Source organism: Etheostoma spectabile, chromosome 8 (genome assembly GCF_008692095.1).
Source record: "Etheostoma spectabile isolate EspeVRDwgs_2016 chromosome 8, UIUC_Espe_1.0, whole genome shotgun sequence".
Lineage (NCBI taxonomy): Eukaryota > Metazoa > Chordata > Actinopteri > Perciformes > Percidae > Etheostoma > Etheostoma spectabile.
In genome coordinates, this window is record NC_045740.1 from 12,923,442 (window position 1) to 12,930,447 (window position 7,006).

The 7,006-nt window shown below is 38.7% G+C and overlaps 1 protein-coding gene across 1 annotated transcript in view; it reads right to left on the reverse strand.

Moving 5' to 3' along the window:
* peak1 (pseudopodium-enriched atypical kinase 1) overlaps positions 1-6,471 on the reverse strand; it is a 104,458-nt gene extending 97,987 nt beyond the window's left edge. The window contains exon 1 of the mRNA XM_032523469.1: positions 6,239-6,471. The gene's annotated coding sequence lies outside the window, so the exon portion shown is untranslated. The remainder of the gene's footprint in view (positions 1-6,238) is intronic.
* Positions 6,472-7,006: the final 535 nt, after the last annotated feature.

A 7,006-nucleotide genomic window follows, 5' to 3' on the forward strand; every position in this document is an offset into this window, starting at 1 on the left:
ATGTTAACTGTTAGCCCATAGTAGTAGAAACAAAGAAACGTTAACGTGACATCGTAATGTTTTCACAAGCAGCGAGACAGGTGAGCGGTCTGAAAGACATCAAAAATGAAAAGGCCTTACATCACCACTGGCTCTGGTTCAGTCTTTGTTTTATGGACCCCACAGGACGATCAGGATGATGATGGCAGTAGTCTATCCCACACCCACTATTCAGCTCAGAAGGAGAATAGGCTATCTGACACCAATAAATCACTGACTAAAAACTTTAGCCCATTAAATCATTTTAGGATATGCTGAATAGCTGAACTCTGCCTGCCCTGTGAGGAGGAGAGACACTTTTAAATCACAAGTTTTGGTAAAAGGACAAAGTTTGACAAGGGTTGGGCAGCAGCATACAGCTTTTAGCCAGCGTTAAGTTATTAAGGTCGTCCTCTATGCTAATTTTCCTCTTGTGTATGCATAATGAACGCTGTGGCACAGAAACTTATTGGAATAATGCATTCTAACGTATCAATTAAAAACTGCAATTAGTATTTCTTTTAATTAAAGTTTTTTATATGCAGAATTACTACATTATTACCTCAACTCAGGTAATAGCTCAGTAGACGAGCTCAGGTAACCACCTTAGCTAATAGCTTATCAGCAGCGGCCTAGCAACCTTCCGTTCCATGTGGAGCAGAATATTACTGTTATAAATGTTTTGAAATGTATCAGCTCTCTTGAAGAAGTGAATCAAAAGCATGGTAACATTGACAATTGTAATGAAAACTCTTGACTATTAACTAATACAATATTCTTCATGTCGTTATACCACATACAAGGAGATCCCAAAAACAAAACACTCCTAGTTGTAAAACGTTCACTATTTATATAATATTATAAATCAAATGTTGCTGTTAATATGGAAACAAATCTTTGCAAAGCTGCATGTTTAACCACTTGTGTAACATGTGCATGAGCACACAAATAGTCACACAGACACACAAACAAACATGAGCGGTAAGACTTTGATGATTGTCCCTGCAGTCTCATCAAATACCCAGGCAGGAGGAGATGCCTTCTGGCTTCATAGAAGATGACAGTGGCACAGCAAGCTGCTCCTTTATCATCCACCATCTTGCAACAAGCCACAGATTGAAGACTGATACAAAAATGACTCATAATAACTCTGACCCGACCTGAGATAACACTGATGTCATGTCCCATGCAACAAGTGTGAAATCAAGTAAAGAACTGAAAAACAGTAAGCTCATCTGAAAAGATTGCACTTAAATTAAGGACTAGAGCTTCTGTTCATAAAAACAAGCTTTTGGTAATAAAAAACAAACCTTTAATCTACTTGACTGGTGTGGAACTAACAAAATGTTTCACCATTCATTTGGGTGTCTTCTGAAATTCAGAGGATTTGTTTAATTTGTTCCGACATCTTCCTACCTGGATGACTCAAGTGACACTACGCTGGCTTTTGGTAGGTGCAATGTTATGCCTGATAGCTGCAAAATGTCCTCGGTACAGGCCACGACCTGGAGCTGCCAACACAAATTATATCAAGACTAGAGTTTCAAAACAAAACGCAATTGGGCTCCAGCTCTACCTTGATCACTGACAGAGCTGAAGGTTTTGGACATGGCTTCCAGCCCAAACTGCACTTTATCAGCCTCCACTGACCTTCTAAAACCTGGAGTGTTTTGTCTAAGGGGCAACTACATGGCCAAAACTGCGATGGTATTAAAAGGGGAACAATGTTGTTTATCACAAAGAGTGTGACATTTGGGGGAAAAAAAATGAAATGGTACTGAACTTTGTGTTGAAGATCACAGTTTGGAAAGGTACAGTTATGCTTGTGCGTTGCTGAACGCTAGACCTGTAAACCTCATTTCCAAATGCTTAAAACGCTCCACCCGTTGCCATAGTAACCACTGTCCAAATCAGTATTCAGATGCTTTGTTGTTGTTGAGTTTCCTTTTTTTTTCATTTGGCCTACATAATTATATATGCATTAACCCAAACAACTGCCCATGCAACTCAACATTATTCATTATGCATCAACATAAACACTTGGTTTGGTTTCTTGCCTGCTTGTTTTTCCTGGTTGATTAGTTCCAAAAAATATTTAGTCTCTGCTATGTTTTTTTATACACATATCAGTGTAGAAATAATCAAATTTCCAAACTACAGTAATAACATTTGCATCTAGTGTAACACTACTGTTCTAATGCCACTAATATAATTCGGTGCCTTGCGCAAGAGCACCTTGGCAGTGCCCAGGAGGTGAACTCTCTCCAGCTACCAGTCCACATTTCGGTGTGTGTGTGTGTGTGTGTGTGTGTGTGTGTGTGTGTGTGTGTGTGTGTGTGTGTGTGTGTGCTCCTTAACTTCTGGGTCACACCTGTTACCCAGCTCAAGCCCTGGCTTAGGGCAAGGGGGAGAGGTCAAGGGTCATGGTTTCCTTCACAGATCTGTTTCAGAGCACACACATACACATGCATTCAGTCAACCAACAAATTACCTATATTATTTATGCCACTGAATTCTCTAAATCTCAAAAACAAATGTTTGTTAAATTCATATTGACCAAGGAACACATTTGAAATCGTGAGCACAATGCATTATTTCTACGGTTATAATTATCTCAATTGGTCCTTCTGTGCAATAAAAATATAACCCTGCATATAGTATTAATCAGGTATGATGACAACTCATGTTGACATACCAGTTGGAGTTCTGAATGTACCCTTATTTCTGGAAACCCTTTTCTTTTGTATTCTACCAATCACAATTAAAATCATTTGGAATTTAATTTGAAGATCAATACAACTCAATGGAAAGGGACTGTGCATAATTTCACATCTTTCAAATGAACTAAAGCGTGCACTCATACATAATTCAATTGTCTCCTACCAAATTAGCATAATACTTCAGGGGGAAAACAATGCTACTTGAAAATCCATGACTTGATATAAAAAGAAAAACAGCAATTCAAAATACACTAATGCCTTAAATGGATTATTAGAATCAAAATAACCAATAACCGGCTTTACTTAAATGCCTAAATTACAACTAAATGTGTCCAATGCTTTCAAAAGGCAGATTTGCTAATTATTTTTAAACATACATAGGCAAATATGCAGAGTGTTTCTGCTTTATCATTCAAAATTCAAATATTAGAATTGTTTCTATTGCTAACTGGCTTCAGCTTCCTAAACATGTAGCTTATGGATATATATTTTATGAACAAAGAAAGATAAGCCTCGGTTTAGGTAAAGCTCTTGGTCATAGATCTTTCTGGCAAACAGAAACAACTTTCAGCCTAATGCACAATGTGAAGGGACTGATTTTGAACGTCTCACTGCACTGCCATTTCGTGATATCCCTCGAGGCCAGTGACTCATCTATGACATTCCTTTTACACAAAAAGAGATTATTGTACTAAAAAAGATAATTTACAACACATTTGTCATCTCTTCTAACACACCACTGTAATAGCATAGATCAATACAATAGCTGAATGTCTGTTATACGCAAACACAAAGGTGAAAGGCAAATAAAATACTTGTGACTTTTGAGCAGCGGCCATAAAACAGGCCTAACAAATGTCATGAAATCTTCTGATGATTTAGGCGTATATCCTACAACTTTCAGGACTTTATCTCTATTGGTAAACGACAGTGTGAATCACAAAAAACCTTCTTGTGAAATAGGACTCACCACAAAACACTATCTTCCTGTTGCTCCCCACAAAGAATGTCAGGTATGTTCTCATTTCAGAAACGAAGGAAACAATCCAGCAAATATTTGTCCCACGTACTTTGGGAACAGGCATCCGCAGGGCACTTTTATCAGAAGGCAAATCTGGAATCTCTGCACAATCAGCCTCCCCCTCCGCTTTAAACAGGTGAGGAAGAAACCATGTCAGACAACTACCTCTGCTGACGCCGTCAACCCACGAGTGGGGATCCAAACAACAGCAAGAATTGATAACTACAGTCCCATGTGAACGCACAAAGAAAATCTCATTTTTCCAAAGCCCAGTATCGGTTTTTAATGGGCTGAGGTGTAGAACGGGAGAGTCCTTCAACTTTCACTGGCCTGAACTTGTGACACTGAAACTGAAGAATGTTTCACTTTCACAAACACATTCTTCACATAAACAGAAGGGGTTGTTGTTGTTCTTGCATAAGAATAAAAAGAAATATTCTGGATTTCAACAGAAATACAACTTGGATTTGACTGATATGGATTTTTGGAGTGGATACTGTTGTGGTTTTTCTAAAGTTTTTCACAATAACCTGAAAACTTTTTTTTTTTAACACACTCCTCTTCTGGACAACAAAACAAGTTTTTAATGCTGTTCTGGTGCCACTGCCACCTTAGAATAATGGGAACCAAAACTACCTTTTATGACTTATCATTAAATGGGCAACATAATAGGATTTGTTCTTGAACCATAAGAAACTGTCTGTCAGATCAAATATTCTCTAAAGGGTTCAGAACTCAGCTGAGACCACAGAAGTTGACAGGTGAAAATATCACCTTTAAGAAATGCCCATGTCACTCCTACTCCAACCTCCTATTTGCTCATTTACAGGCCTGCATTCAAAATCTAATTTCTGTCATCACATGCCAGTGCCTCAATGCTCAAATCTCCATTTTTCCAACATTGATACTGGCATATTTTATATGTTATTGAATGCTGTAGGCTATAATTTCAGTCTCCCTTTTGATTTCCAAGGCCAGAGAGAAAATTATGTTAAAACTCAGACAATATTACAATCATCAAAGCCTGGTGTAATGTAGACAGACACAGCTCATTTATGTAATACACTAACACATGTCCCACTGGAGTGTTGTGTAAAAGGCTTGGCATGGGGATTAATGTGGGTGATCAGTTTTTTGTAAAAGGATTTCACCTGGGTCAGCTAAATGTTACAGACCATAGGTTAAAGATGGAATAGGAGGACAAGACAGGACGATTCCCTATAGGATAGGGGAGAATTCAAGCAAATAGACTTTAAACTAATAATTATTTTTACACTAACTCTCCAGTCAGGAGGATTTTTGTTTCTTTATTTGGCAAATCAGTTTAATGCATGTGTTACATCACAAACTCCCACTTGGTGAGAGTGTGATCAAAGTAGAGCTGGGCAATATGGAGAAAATCAAATATCCCGATATTTTTTAACCAAATACCTCGATATTGGTATTGTGGCGATATTGTAGGGCTGACAATTGGTGCTTTCACAAATTATGCACACAATGAGATTTTTGATAAATAAGCATCGGTTATGTTGATATAATGACTATGTGGGTAAATGCAAATAATAGAACAGCTAGAACAGTCTGGTGTGTTCAGAAAATGACATCACTCTACTGTAATGCAGCCTTTAAAAGCAGGAAAAGACAACACTTGATATCAGGATATTACGATATCCAAAATTTAAGAAGATATCAAGCCACATATATCGATTTATTGCACAGCCCTAGGTGAAAGTAAGTCATTTTTAATATATTTGTTGTTGCATACAACTTGGTACGTACAGCACGTGACATTGACCATGCTTGCAATAGTAAAATAGCCTTTTCACATTCCACTCGCCCCTATGTATTACGTTATATAGCCTAAAAATAACTTAAGGGGCGGTGGAATATCTCTCAAATAAAACCATCTCCCACTGGTTCCCTCTAAAAAAAAACCGTGGTGGTCCCTGGACCACTGTTTGGTCGGCAGCGGTAAGTTAAACGCTGCCTATCCCATTTTGTAAACATTGAGAAGTTGTCTTTTTTTACGGGCTCCTTTCCAAACCAGGTGTTCGCTAAAGTAACTTTTGAGCAAAACCAAACACAAGCAGCATCACCCGTCTGAACAAGCTTTCCCCCCGGTATTTTAGCCCTCAGTCAAGTAATGACAGCAGCAGCTAACGTTAGTTATGTTGCGACTTTACGAAGTCTGCACGCAGTCGGCAACGTTACGTTAATTAGCATTATCATGCAATACGGTGAAACGTAACAACGGCTAGCAAACTTCTCCGCTGTCTTCGCATCCCTGAACTGCATTAGCTAAGCGTTATTAAATTAAGTGTTATAGACATATACTCACAGAACCGTTAGCTTATTCGTCAAGACACAACATTCCCCTGCTGTACAAACTGGAACTTGGCAGCAGAAGGAAACTGACAATACTTGTGGCTGAGACACTTTCTTTTTGGAAAAAAGGAACCCGTAGCTAACTTTTCCATACCTTTCAGACGCCGGATATCTTCCCACCGATACTACCACTTCTTGGCAGCCATACATCCAGGTTTTGACAACGTCGTCCTCGGAAAGAACAACGAAAATCCGAGTGTGTGTAGCTCAACTCTTGCCAGTGCCTGTGATTTCTCGCACGCAGCTCCTCTCTGCTTGGCTCCGGTAACAGCCGCTGCAGTTTTTTTCCACCACCAGCCTGGAGCGGGAGCGAGCGCACTAGGATACTGGGTAGGCCAGGGGAACCGCGTGAACGCGCAATTTACAAGACAACAAACCCGTCTGTACAAATGTAGAAATCCAGTCGAGGTTCGCACTGTTTGTTCTGCATTTGGAATAAAACAAAAGTATTTTGTCATGTTATGACATATTAGTTTGCAATATCGTAAATTGCATTTTCTGCAGAAATTCACGAAAGTGATTGGATGTGAAAAAGTTCAAAATACCAATGTGTATCATGACCAAAATAGTCATACTAGGTGTCATTGGGTGACTTCTGGATACAGTGATAGTGAAAATAGCCTAAATTCTCCCTTTTGCTGTGCAACTACTGCAACCCCCTCAAGGACCCCTGGGGGTCCAGTAACCATCACTAACCACTGAGTTACTGCATTAAATCATATATATTCTGCAAAACAAGTATTTCATATTTAAAGTACATTTTAATGTAAATATTAAAAGACATTTTAGGACTTTTAACCTACTTGTAGAATAATTTTTACATTGTGGTATTATTACTTTTACTCAAGTAAAGGATTTGAAT